Source organism: Dysidea avara, chromosome 14 (assembly GCF_963678975.1).
Source record: "Dysidea avara chromosome 14, odDysAvar1.4, whole genome shotgun sequence".
NCBI classification, from domain to species: domain Eukaryota; kingdom Metazoa; phylum Porifera; class Demospongiae; order Dictyoceratida; family Dysideidae; genus Dysidea; species Dysidea avara.
In genome coordinates this window covers 10,835,476-10,850,397 of record NC_089285.1, presented here as the reverse complement: position 1 = coordinate 10,850,397, position 14,922 = coordinate 10,835,476, and positions in this window count along the sequence as shown.

Below are 14,922 nucleotides of genomic sequence, written 5' to 3'. Positions count from 1 at the left end.
AAATCAAAGGTGGCGGCCAAGAAATGGCTGCAATGATGTTAATGCTAAAAATTTTAATAATGGCTGTGTGCATTGTTAAAATTTATTAGCATTAACATCATTGCAGCCATTTCTTGGCCGCCACCTTTGATTTCACAACTTTTTTCACCCAGGCTTTTTAAGGCCGCACCATTTTTTCACAGCTTGGCTGTTTTTGTGTGGATTAATTTATAAAATAGAATTTGAGTGAGGTAAACAGCCAAGATAGCACTGAGTGGTTCATAGGTTAAGGATGTGGATGTTAGGTATGGAGGACCCTAGTTTGATCCCTGGTAAAAATTTTTTCGACATTCTTTGTCAGGCCCGTAACCAGGTGGGGTTCGAGTGGTTCGGACGAACCCGAGGACGAACCCCCTTCCAGGATTACCACTGATTTAAAAAAAAAAGTTTTATAAGCTGGCGTATAAGATGTGGGCGCCCGAAAGGTAGAGAGGGACTATACGTAGTGCAATGTAGGCTGCTCTGAGGTGTTACCTAAGTGGAGCTAAGCCCCACCTCTGATCTGGGTGGGGATGAAAATTCGCTAAAAAGATTGATATACTCTAATAGAACAGTCACTAAAATACTCTAATACAACAGTCACTAAAATGCTCTAACAAAAGTCATTCAAATACTCTAATCATGCATGGTTAGCTAAAACTTTTAAACAAGACCAAGCTGAATTTCTTCTATAATGTGCCTATCTGAACACTGCATGCTATACCTATTTTTCAGATGTGTAGTCATGGCTAATCATGAGATTACTATTAGTAAAGCGTAGACAACCCAAATTATTAGTTTGTAGCTCCTTAATGAATTGTATTGATGTAGCTGTGTTTTATATAGTTGCTAGGCAACAAATGGTAGTTATTGCTTTGTATGCTTATGTGCATGTAATAGTTATTGGGATGGTGCTGGCCAGCTAACTATATAGCAAGGAAGTTCACGTTAAACACTATCTGCATGATTATTTGCAAAGTCCTAGCTCTTTCACTGATGTGCAGGGGTGTATATGGGCAGGCATGCATGGGGTTCTGTAAACTAGTTATCTATAGTAGTTATATATGGCTATATACTAAAATTAACCTATGCAGTTGCTGCACATACTGAAGTTGAGATTAACTTCAAAGTAAATGTCAGATTTCAAGGGATTAGTCAGAATTATACACTTACAACTACTCTTTGGAGTCATTTTTGTGTACTATCAATTTTAGGTCATGCAGTTAGGAGAAGTGAGATATTAAAATGTTGTCAGCGGCTGGGGGCTGTGCCCCCAGACCCCCGCTGCTGTAAACACCTACCGTGTGAAAGCAGAACCCCCCTTTCACAAATCCTGGTTACGGGCCTGTTTGTGCACCTTTTTTACCCTGCTATGTCTGCTCTGTTAGAGTATCTCAATCCATGATTCTATGTTTAGCTTTATACCTCTGCAACTGTAACTGCATTGTTTTTCAAACCATCAAATTATGCATACAATCAGCCTATGTATACACACCAATTTTCAAGTTTTTTCTCAAGCTCAGATTACCCTGTAGCCATGAGGTCTTTTTTTTTTACATTCATAACTCCATGGATATTTATGGCAAAGTTAGAATGTTAATTCACCTTTATATTTCATTTGCACCAAAGCTCATGGCAATCGAGTTACACTTCTGCATTTTATAACAGTTTTGCAAAGTTTTTGAAAAGAAATTGAAGCCCCTGTAGACTCCCTATGGCTAATTAAGAAAGAAAACAAAGAAAACATTTGAATGTCCATATCTTGCAGATGGCTGGTGCGAATTTAATCAAGTTTTCTGTGTGTCTTACCCTACCTGGCAGACAGCTATAATACAAAAACTACAGTGTGCTTTGGAGAAGGGGCCATGGAGCTATGCACGCATGAAAATGCCATTTTCTTTCTTCCTGTCAATATACTATGGTATGGCGTGGTGGTTTTCTTGGCCGCATGTCACACTACCGTGTGTCTTGGTAACACTTTCAACTCCATCTGTCAAGGCTCAATGGTAGCTAAGAATCAACAGTGAGACATTGATGAGAAAAGTGATTAATTTGCTATGAAATTGTTGACTCAGTACTTATAGCAAACAATTGAGACTGTTATAGCATTGTTGAGAAGTGATTATTAGTTACTACATAGAAACTACTGATAGTTCACTTATGTTTCCAAGAAAACAGGATGGTGTGTGACTGGATTTTGGAAAACCTATCTAAATAACACATTGGTAGTTTCAGTAAACGGATTGATGTCATTACAACTTGCACAGTGAGTATACATGCAAAATTTATACAAGAGATGTATAAATTCTGAGCATCCCCAATACTTGTAGCTGCTTGTATGGAAATTTGACAAGTTTAATGAGAATGATAGTGTTATGAGTGTTCACAAAGGGTAGAGGGTAGGGGTGGGTAAATGATAGAGACTTAAAATTGGATGGGGCCATGGTTGAAACACAGACATGACATTACAGGTCTGTGCATGCTGGCTTCTTAGTGGCTAACACACAGCAGATGAACATAGATATCATTTGGCCAACTATAACAAGCCATCCGCCAGTATGTCACTAATTCTAGTCAAGCCAGGTCCTTAACTAAGCCCATAGTGTGGTAGTGCAGCTACCTACTGGTGATATTAGTTTGAGTATACCTGATGAGCAATTTGAATTGGTTTTGAAATCTGCATGGTCATATTTAGCATTTGTTTATTTGGGATCTTTTCCTAGCTAAAAAAAATTTCCTTTCTTTGTGTCTCACAAAATTTGAAATATACACATAATAATTTTTTTACACATAATTAATCAGTACACAAGCTATTCCCTCGTAAGATTGCAATTACTATAGCATAATTTGATTTTTGATATCCTTGCTCCTGTTTGCTATAATTTATAAATATTGCAATAGTATTGAGTGTTTACTAGATATTACACACATGCTCTTTTCTAATTCTCAGATGCATTCTAGCTGTATTCAGTGTACACGACCATACATTGCATATATAGACCTAGAATTAATTTTCACAAACTTCTTTCAATGCATTATGCAATAACAGGCCAAAATGTGAAAGTGATAGCTTGTTCCTACATTGAGTTATAGTCCTTCAAAGTTGCAAATCTGGATGTGTGTGGAAGCCTGCTTTTATGAAATCTGGTCACAAATGTGTAATACAGAGTCCATGCATAGAGATGGACTTGCATTTCTTACTAAATAGCTTCAAACCTTGAATTATGTTAACGCCAATCAGTTTTAGTAATGACATTGCAATGCTGAAAGTGTTTAAATTGATTGACTTAAATTGCCAATAGTTGTTTTATATGTGAAACCAAGTATAGGGTTGCTTATGATGGTAAGTATACAGTACAGTACATAATACTGCATAGTAAGATTTGGGCTTTCTTGCCCAAATAATATCACCCAAAAACTCAGTCTTTCTATATACTTTTCCTTTCTTTTGTAACAGCTTAATGGTATTGGTTAGGCATAACCAAGCCCAAAAATGCCTCCAGAGCAACTCCAAACCCATCTAAAAAGTTTCTATGGAGTTTCCTATTTACTTGAATTTTCTCAAATGAGTGATGCCTCCAGCCAAGCATAACTCAACTATGGTTAATGCTATGCGCTTAATTTCTTCACTGTTCAACTCCTTCATCCAGAGACATGCCTTTTCACCAACTGCAGCAGCTACGGTGCATGCATCATAGACTTATGTCCAGCCAGAACCATTCTTCCTTTGATAGCTACAGTATACATTGGTTCACCAGTCATAAATTAAACATACAAGTATATACAAAAAATTATATTTGAGTAAATAAAAAGCAAGGAAATGACGGTGGTCATCTACCCTGCAGCTGTATATACTAGTAGACATTTAATTCCTACTTCATGATCATATGCTCATGCAAGTGTAGATGACCTCCCTTGATTCCTTGCTTTACATTTCTATGATCCCTACTACTTGAAAACTCAACTAAAATACAAGAGAATGGGCATAGCTATGATAAACAATTTTCATGTTTTAAAAATTTTATAGGTGAATAATAATACCTATAATAATTTTATACCCTGACATTCAGACACTCCCTATTGTTTATGCTCTCCAGTGCTTAAATCTGGTCATCCATTTCTTGGCTGTCACCTTTGACTGAGTTCACAACTTTTTCACGCAGGATTTTGAAAGTCACAACCTTTTCACAGTTTGGCTGTTTTTTGTGTGGATAGACATTGTATTATAATCTTTTTTTACATTTCTTTTAAGCTGTGCTTGCTTTTGCTTTAGCTACTCTTACTGGCATAATTTTTTTTTTATATTTTCTACATTAAAAAGTTACTATATTCCAGTCTGAAGCTCTAACAACCTTAGTGTGGTCCAGGAAAATACATTAAAATTTCATGTAAACACAACATAATATCCGAGTGTTGTTGGCTGTTTGATATATCCAATCTCCAAATATAAGAACTAAGAGAGCAGTATATCAGGTGACAGTGTTAGATGTGCTTTTGTATGAGGCTGATATATGGAGGCTCCCCATGTGATAAGTTTGAACCATAGTATCCTAGGTGTTTCCAGATATGGACAGTAACAACAACACATTATAAGTACTTCCTATAGTTTTAGCAATGAGCCAATATCTATAATGGAGAGACATTTTTATGTTAGTTACGTAGGTCATGCTGGCCATTTATGTGTGAGTAGGCTACGTACCTCAAAAAAAATTTTTATGGCAAGATGAAGAACATTACTTGTACCTGGGCCAAACTATAGTGTAGAAGAGATCTGGTTTTTACTATCTTGAAACATCTTAAATTAAGTGATGGTTGGCAAAAACTGTGCTAGAACAAGGACAAACAAAGGAGATATATTTCAATTGTCACTTTGTGAAGAGAGCTTATGCATGTGATGCCAAAAATCATTCTGTAAGTAGAACCTTCACTTGTCAGTGTGGGTGAACTTTCTGAAAAGCTGGACATCATACGAGATACAATACAAGACAGCACATTCCAAATTCTAGACTGTATAGGTTTTGTTAATCACAACTTCTATCTGTGTACCTTAGTGAGCAGACATGCAAAGTAACTTTTGATTCTTGTAGCAAAACTAATTACTCAATCAATATAAAATTGTAAAGTATAAAATGTTAATTGTCACATTTACCTTTAGTCTGATCTATATACCCAGATATGGGCATTCATATCAGAGAGTTACAAATAAATACATGATGACTAGCGCAGGTAGCTAAAAGTATTTGACTATGTTAGAGTTGCAATACTATACATTTTCACAGAATAAGTTATAAACTGTGGACAAGAAGTTGTTACCATCAAGACACATGCTAGTGTGTAGTGTGGACCACACAGCAAATTAGATTGAATTCCCTCAAGCCATTCGTGAGATAAAGGTGGCCATTTTTAAGAGTTCTACAGAAGCCACGATTTTTTGTACACTTTGCAAAATACTTATAAAATGTAAATGCGTGATTCAATTGTCTTGAAATTTGGTACAGAGAAAGAACAGTATAATGTGAATTCACGTACTAAGTTTACTATGAATATGGTACATATCCTTGGTGATATGGAAGTTTATTTGCCTAAAAACCAAACTCTTGTCATGGCTAGAGAGTAAATTGCAACTGGACAGAATTCAGTATCACCACATACCACTGAGCCAATCGAAAGTAGGTGAAGTTGTATACTATCTCAATCTTCCCACCATCAGTATGTAATGGAGTAGATCAGCAGCACTCTAAATATCACCAGAAGTTATCTGTTTGGTCTTAGGAACACTAACAGTCTACTGTTCCTCCTTACAAATTCTGCAATTTCTAACTTCAGTGTCATGGCTAGAAGGATAAAGTGCTAGGTAATCAACAAACTGAGATTCTATTACCTTGATGCATGAACCTTGTGGAGTAACAGCTAGCATATATCCTGCTTACATGTACAACTTTACAGCATAATGTAAATTCACAATGAAATTAATAGTAGCTTCATGACATTAATCTCCAATCACCATATGTCTTCCTCCTAGAGCACACACAATAATCGTACAGTACGGAACTACTGTATAGTAAGAATCACAAAGGTTTAGGCCCTTCTGCCTAGAAATATCACCTGAAAATCATGCAGACCCATTTTCCTTGACAACAGCTTGGCAGTCTAGGTTAAGCATACCCAAACTCCAGAGTACTTTAACTTTTCAATGAATTTAAAAAAATCATTAAACTAAATTCTACAGACTAACTACATAACTAATGCTGTCAGTTAAGCATATATAACTCTCAACTATGACTAATGCTATGAACATCACTGTTCAAAGTCGCATAGGTCCAAGATGTGTTTTTTGCCTACTGCAGCAGCTACAGTGGATGCATCATGAAGACATGGACTTATGTTTGTTCTCCTTTGTGTCCCATTTCCTTTTCCACTACCACATAGGTGTTAATTCACAGGTACTAGCATGCCATAATTTTCTAAGTGAGAGACTGCCCACTCATATCTTCATAACTTTAAAAACCTTGGCTTTGCTAAAATTGCGAAGATCCCTATCACCTAATTTCACTCAAATGTGTGTGATTGCCTACTAATCCCAGCCATATAGCAGGAAATTTTGGAAAGGTTAAATTTTGGGAAAAGTGCTTGATTGTAATTTCGAAAACTCTGTTATAGCTTGAATTGTGTTGTTTGGTCTAATTCAAATGGTCTGCAGATTCAGCCATGACCAGTTGGCTTTCTCAGCTGTTTTTACTGAGACTAGGATAGTGATTTTCTCTTAGGCTTCAGGACTCATGGTTTCACTTGTGAAGTTTGCCTTCCAGTGGCCAGTGCCTAGCAATACTGAGGTCTATAGCTAGCTAACTGATATAGTGGAAAACTAACACTTGAACTTTGTTTATGCTTTCCTTAATAAGATGTAATGTTGGTTCTTGCAGCTACGTACCTATTCCTTTAAAAAAATGCAAAAAAAATTTAACCTTTCTAAACTTCCCGTTATACAGGCCATTGAAATGCTGTTGCTGGTGAGCTGATGTTGATTGCAACTTTGGACATTAAGGCCATGCAACTCCTCTAATGGTTTCTTTTTCTAATAACTGACATAACAGCCATTTAGACCCACCTAGTGGATCTGCTGCTCTATGCAGTGATGCAGCACTAGAAAACTTATGCAATCACAACTATTTGTAGCATATAATTAATAACTTGTGTGCAAGATTGGTTCAGTCAAATTATAATCTAGTAAACAAAGCTTATTTCAAAGCCTTTTATCATCTCGTATGCCTCTGATCTGTTTCAAAACCCTGAGAAGGTCACATTTTCTGCTCTGTCTACCAGCTAGTTGAGCACCTTGATGACCACTATCACTTGGATTATTTCTAAATTCTCTACCTTCACTTTGATAGCAACTTAGGCACTAGTATTACAATCTCAACAATGATCTTATCATTATACACGTTTAAACCTTAATTTTGCAACCCCAGCAGGTGTTTTGTTCTCAGTGACACTAACAGTTTTGTTGCTATATGCTTAAATCAATCTACATGTTGACTGTGTGGTAAAGCCGCACTGTTTGATATCAAGGAAAAAATGATGATGGAATTACAAGTGGAATCCGGAAGCTTATACAAAGTAAAATAATGGCAGCTGACAAGTAGGCACGTTTTAATTAAAATTCTTGAAAATCGTCCTATTATGCTGGCATAATGCTTGATGCTTTTGATAGCCTATTATGCTTGAAATTATGCTGGCATAATTGGCACAAGCCTACTAACAAGTTAGCATTTCATGCACTGTCAGAATTTGCATCAACTGCAGAAAGCATTGGCATACAGATTGATGAAAGTGTTTTAGATAACAGAAAAGGATGCGGGTTTGCCCAGAAAGTAATGGATATATTAGAACCAATTTCTGTTGCTGAAGCTAAAGTGGCACTACTTCCTCTGCAAGGGCAAAAGTTATGGCATCAGTGGGCCAAGCATGATAAGGATAGCTATCGTACTCCTCAAATTTACCAAAGCAGATATCAACCAAAATTTAGAGCAAAAGAAAAAGAAACCCAGGAGGAACAGTATGTTTATGCATCAAACTTGTCACCACTAATGAAATGTTTCATTGATGGGTTAGTAAATCAAAGTACTTTAGTGAAAATATTCTTTCTGCAGTGGTTGAAGTTTTATTTAGATGATCGATCTAGAAAAACATTACCAGAAATGCGTCTTGAATATGAGAAGATAAGAACTGAGTCAACTGACTTACAGGAATTAAAAAGAAGAAATATTCCAGCAACCTCTGAACGTCTAATAGATGTAGGTGACAGTATTCAGAAACAAAGCAAGAAACTTATAGAAGGCTCGAACACTCCTTTCATGAATTGGGCCAAATTTATGAAACAAAAGTTGCAAACAATTGTTGTGGTAATGATGTTCAATGTTACCCGAAGATTGTAGTTGACATACGACAGTGAAGGATAACCAGTTGAATTGATGGATGGCGATGCTTCACATGTTCCAATCAAGTGGATTTCTGCTGTACTTAATCTATTGGCCAAATGTTACAAAGGGGAAAATATTTTTGTCATTTCAGCGCTTGGAATTCAGAGTTCAGGAAAAATCAACACTACTGAACACCATGTTTGGGCTACAGTTTAATGTTAGTGCAGGAAGATGTACAAGAGGTGCTTTCTTCCAGCTTTTGCCTGTAAAGAAATCAAGTGCTAGGACAAAATGTGACTACATTTTGATAGTTGATACAGAAGGACTTCCTGCTCCTGGGCTAGATTCTAGTAAATCTGTCAAACATGATAATGAACTGGCAACATTTGCAATCGGTCTAGCTGATGTCAGCATCATTACATCTTTGGAGAAACACCTGGTGATCTTAATGATATAATACAAACTGCTACACATGCATTTATTAGAATGAAAATATTGACTTACAGCTTAGGTGTCACTTTGTGCACCAAAATGTACCTGCTGTATCAGGTGACAAGCAGACCAAATTTGGGCATCAAAAATATCAAGGCAGACTCGAAAACTGTGAAGGTAAATATCACTCTTTTCAAGATGTCATAATGTTTAAAGAGGCTACTGACATAGCATACTTTCCTGGTTTGCGGAAAGGTGATCCACCTATGGCCCCAGTAAATCCAGGCTATAGTGAAAAAGCCCTACATCTAAAATCTGCGTTAGTTTCTCTTGCGGATGAGACCAAACCTTATTCAAACTTTGCTGCATTTCAAGTAAGAGTAGAGAAACTCTGGATTGCAGTTTGCCAAGAAAATTATATTTTCAGCTTCAAGAACGCACTAGAAATAACTGCTTACAATGAGCTAGATGCAAGGTTTAGTAAGTGGACATGGTTGCTTCACTGTGGGCTACTGGAATGGCAATATGAAACTGGAAACAAAGTGAGTAATTGTCCTCCTGATCAAATTTCTGCAGTGGTGGCTGAATGCAATAAAAAGCAGAAACTGTTTTGAATGAAAATTATGGCAATGCATTTACATCAATACAAGAGTTCTTTGAAAACAGTGAGTATTTAGTGCTTGTGCAATGGAAGGCTAGGTATGAAATTCGATTAAATCACTTAAAAGAGGACAGAATCAATTGCAATGAGGCAAAACAATATGTGAAAACCAATCAAGAATGTCACCTCAAGCTTGAAGACTTGCAGAAAAATCATAGACAAGAAATTTTGAAGCAGTTAAAAGAATTGTCTTTAAATGCTAAACAAACTAAAGTGCAATTAAATGACCAACAACTAGAAGAAAAATTTGATGAAAATGGCAAAGTTGGACATATATACATCCATGGTTAAATGAGTTCCACATTAGGCTTTCCAAGGTCTTAAAAATTGACCTTGATGAAATGCAAGATATAGTCACAGTAAGGCTGTGAAGTTTTTGTTGAGTCATTAACAGAAGAACTCAAAACACTAGAAGACAAGGTGATGAGTAAAATTGTAGACCCAAAATCAAATATTTCTACATGGAACAAGTCACCACAATCATTTTTATGTGAGCATCTATGTGGGTGCTGTGCACATGTACAGTATACTGATGCTGATCATGACCATATATCATCAGGGAAAGATCATTACATTAAGATCCATCGACCTGAATTCCTGAGAAAATACACTTGGTTACACTCCAAAGAGCTTGTGTTTGAAGTATGCACAGTTTCAGTTGAAAGCAATGCTAGATTCCGAAACAGTGATACTAATGCTCAATGGGTGACCTATAAAGACTACAAAACTGTTTACAAAAATTGGTGCATTTCTAATGAAATCCCGAAAGAAGCACTAAAATATTGGCAATTTGTAAGCACGTTTCTGACTGAAATTATAAAATGGGTGAAATTAGCTTCTACTAAAAGTAAAAATCTTGGATGGGCAGCTGTGTCTGAAGATGATGCAGTTGATAGCCTCTCCGAAGTATATAAAATTGCTATTTGACATTATTGTTAAAACTTCCCCAAATTTTGATTTGTATACATCTACATGTTAAATAGATACAGGGTTTTTTTCCTGGTAATCATCAGGTTTTTCCCTGGCAAAAAATTTAAAATGCATTTTATTTGTTTTAAGAATCTTTTTAGTTTGCCTTACAATCATGTACACATTACTTTATGCGTGTGTGTTTACTGTGAAATATATTATAGTTATTGTGCTGGCTGGCATCAACTAGTACAAGTGCTATATATATATATATATATATATATATATATATATAGTCCAGGAATTTGTGGTGTTCTTGAAACATCCAAGCACAAGAGCATGCACACTTAAGTTGACAAAAATAATGGTATTTTGTTAGAATCTTGCTTACTTTACTTTAAGCAATCACACAACTGTTTTTGATAATGATTGTCTCTAGGACATCCAAAATCAGTGTCCTCAATGGACTGTGTAAAGTATCCATTGTGAAGAATGTGTGAATTTCAGGGATCAGGATTGCAGAACTTACAATCTCTACAGTGACAGATCTAGGATTTTGGAAATGGGTTTCTAAAAATGATTATAATTTATGTGACCAGGCCTGCGAAAACAGTGCATGTGGCCACATGATTTTTGCCTACTTTTTCAAACTGCCTTGACTCATAACTTTTGATATATACCAATTATTAAAAATTTCATTGTCATAGCATATTCAATGACAATGAAATTCTTAACACTTAGTAAGCATTTAATTGTCTTTATGATGCAAGTTACAGAATGCAAATGTTCTGTTTCAGTACTGAGATATTACCTTTAGTATGATGGCTGGATGGGGTGTAGTCTGTGCCCACATACCCTGTTTTTGCAGGCCCAGTCACATACGTATATGATTATGGTCTGGCAGACAGGAGGGTGAATGGTTTGCAAAGTGGTCTACAGTTTAATTTTAATGCAGTTTTGATTATTCTGCATGTACACCTATTAAACTAATTATTCTACGTGCTGGGCAGGTGTCAGCATTGAACATTGCCATAGCATTAAATAGTTGTGTAAAGTATACATATATATGATAATATGAAACGATTGCTGTGGATCTAACTTTATCCCAAAATGCTGACCTATATAGTAATATAACTATTGCAATTGATGTCAGAAGAAATAAACTGAATAATTATATAGTCACATATTACTCCTGAAGTGATAACTATACATATCTAGGTAAGCAGTTCAGGAAGCAGGGGCATCAGTGAAAGTGGTAAGGTTCAGTTCTAATGCTGTTGAAGGAAGCTAGTCTAGGGGATCTGGGGGCATGTTCCCCAGGAAAGTATAGGTACTGTATGTTCACTACATTTAGCTTTGGCTTCATCAAGTTTTTTTTTTAAATTCCTGCCAAAAAGCGTGATCTCACTGGTCCCACCTACTCCGATGCCTTTGGGGAGACATGTGGAATTTTGGCAAAGATAAATAACATTTCAGCCTTTTAGGTAATTAGTGGTGACAGTAAAGGTGTCAATGGCAGATCTAGAATTTTGAAAAGAGGTTTCTGAAAAAATGATTGTGATTATTATGATTAAATACTGGGTCAAGACGACTAAGCTATATAGAATAAGGCATCCAATAGTATGGCCCAGATAATTTGAGAATTTAGAAGCTCTGCATGCATGAGGTTGGATTTTAGGCTAAGTTTAATTAATAATCACAGTTTCTAAAATCCATGCTTTAAACTACAAACTAACTGCAGGGCAAAAGTTATGACTAAGCTCTAAAGCATTAAATACTCTATCAGAGTAGTTACTTTACTGTTCTAGCTGTTAGAATATCTTGATGCAGTGAGAGGTGAAAGTAGCCTGAGTGTTGCTGAGGGTTTAATAGCTTAGTGGATGTTAGTTCAATGCACATGCATGCATGCTACTGCAACACAGTCAGTGGTACAATAGTATTTTGCTATGGTACATGTATTACTGCCATTGATGAAGCAAGTTAGACTGCCACTAAGCTAAATTGAAAAGGAAGTTTAAAACAGATACTACATAGCTACACAAAAGAATTATATACAAAGAAAAAGTTAACAGTTGCACAAATACGAATACAACTGAGACTTAAATGCATATTATGGTTAGAACAGAATAAGGTATCTAAATAACAGTTAATAAGAAAAGAATAATAGAGAGGCCTGTCTACAGCGAGAGAATGAGATCTGGTACAGGTTGACAATATTGTAAAAAAGTCATTGAAGTTCAGACAGTTTTGACAATGGAAGGTTATAATTGATTTGAAGTGAAGACCAGTGTAAATTTATACAACACTGTAACAAAGATGAAATATCAATGGATCATACCGTACCATTAATGATACCAAACACCGCAAACTCACCTAGCTCCATATATGGGTTTGAACAAGTTCTTTTGAATATGGGGATTCCAAACTATACAAACATAAACATACTGTAAAATAGGTACTAAAAGCATGACGCTTGCTTTCTAATGAGCACCCAATTGCAAACAGATGTTGATGAAGCATATTTAGCACTCCTGTAGCCTTTGCAGTACATGGGTACAACGTAGGAACCAAGAGAAATTTAAGGTAATCTAATTCCCAAGTATTTAACAAAGCTGCACCACTTTAATCCAGAATCATTGATGGTATAATCGTATTTAGGGGGAGAGCGCTTATTGGAAATACAGAGTAGCTCACACTTCTGCGGACTCAATCGTATTTGCCAGAGCACACTAATGCTCCAATCAGAAATTGAGTTAATCCTTTGTAGTATTTCTAGATTTTTAACTTGTCTGTACAAAATAAAATCATTAACAAATATCTTTAGAGAAGATACAGACATCATGGATGTACAAGATGAACAAAAAAGGTCCTACAATGGACCCTTGAGGAACGCCTGAAGAAACATTATCACTTAGAATAGTGTCCACTGACAACCACTCTTTGTCTATGGGTAATGATGGAAGGAGTGCAATCACTGAAGCAATGACCCATGAATTCCATATTTAACAGCACTCTTTCATGAGGGACGGATCAAATGCCTTAGCATAATAAAATACAATGTGTCTTTATAAGGTGTGCAATCATCCAGAGTTTTGGCCCAGTTAAGTACTGTAGTTAGTAGTAAAGAAGTAGTGGATCCATTACAAAAGCCAAACTGGGAGTCACAAAGTACGTCAAGAACTTTACCCATTACCACTGTTTTGTAATCTGTTGTTTTGATGCAAAAAATTGGCCAAACAAGAAATTACAAAATGGTGGTAACAAACAATTTGTTAAAATGACAAAATCGTTTTTACAGTGTGGATCCTATCAAAAATTTTAATCTTATGTGGCAAGCAACTCACAGAAAAAATTGGTGCTTTTGTCAGTTGCGTCCACATTTTTTTGCTAAGCCATCTAACTATATAATTTAGCATAGGAGCTGATCACTTAAGCTGTGTTGCAGTGTGTAGCTACTACCAGCATGCTGCCTACAAGGTCAGATGTATCAGTGCATAACCACTGCAATTTATTGTGAAACTAGGAGGAAATCTGAAGAGTAGGGTATTGTTTATGACTATACTGCTAATTACATAGTGCTAATTAGGATAGGATAGTGTTAAATACAGGCCTATTAGTTTGATCAAGAGTACATTATAGCTGGTACCCTGTAGGGTACCAGCTGTCAAGTGCTGGGAGTGGTAGGCAAGGGGAGTCCATCTAGCCCTGGTGGAGTACATTATTGGCTTGGTTTGACTTGTATCATCTGTTAAAATGACAAAATTGTTTTTACAATGCACCTCAGGCATGCCTGCTGGGAAGCCATTCAAGGCTTGGAAATACACTTTTTGCAATTTTGGTGTTTTAAATAGTAATTTGAAACTTTGAATAATCCAGGTGACATTAAATTATAAATTATGTCATTAAGGTTAAATATTCATCAACACATGTCTATAAAAATAAAATAATTTTTATGTGACCGGATTTGTAAAAAGGGGTCTTCCACACACATCCAATTCTATGAACTTGGAAGACCATAACTTAGTGTTCAAGTAACATATAAACCTCCATCCATTAAGCTATGTTGGTGCTCACTGCTGAATAAATTTAGCTTTTTCCAATCTAAAGTTATGGATTGTCAAAGTTGGTAAATAGGATGTGTGTGGAAGACCCCTTTTTGCAAGTGCGGTCACTATTATTTTTGTTTTATTCCCAATTACTCTATTAGAGCAGTCATACAGTACTGTTGCCTCCTGTAACACAAAGATAATCACATCTCCACCCTGCTTTTTACATGCACTTGAACCACAATCACTTAAAGCATGCTATAATCCACCACCACAAGTATATCCCTAGGCTGTGTTGTGCCCCACAGAGAAATCCATATGCATACAATCTCCTCAAGGTGGCATGTACGTATTTTGAAAGATGGAATCTTTAGATTAGCTTGCCCTGAAGTGTACAATTTCCAGCCTAGGGACCCAGATCTCGGAGCACTTATTT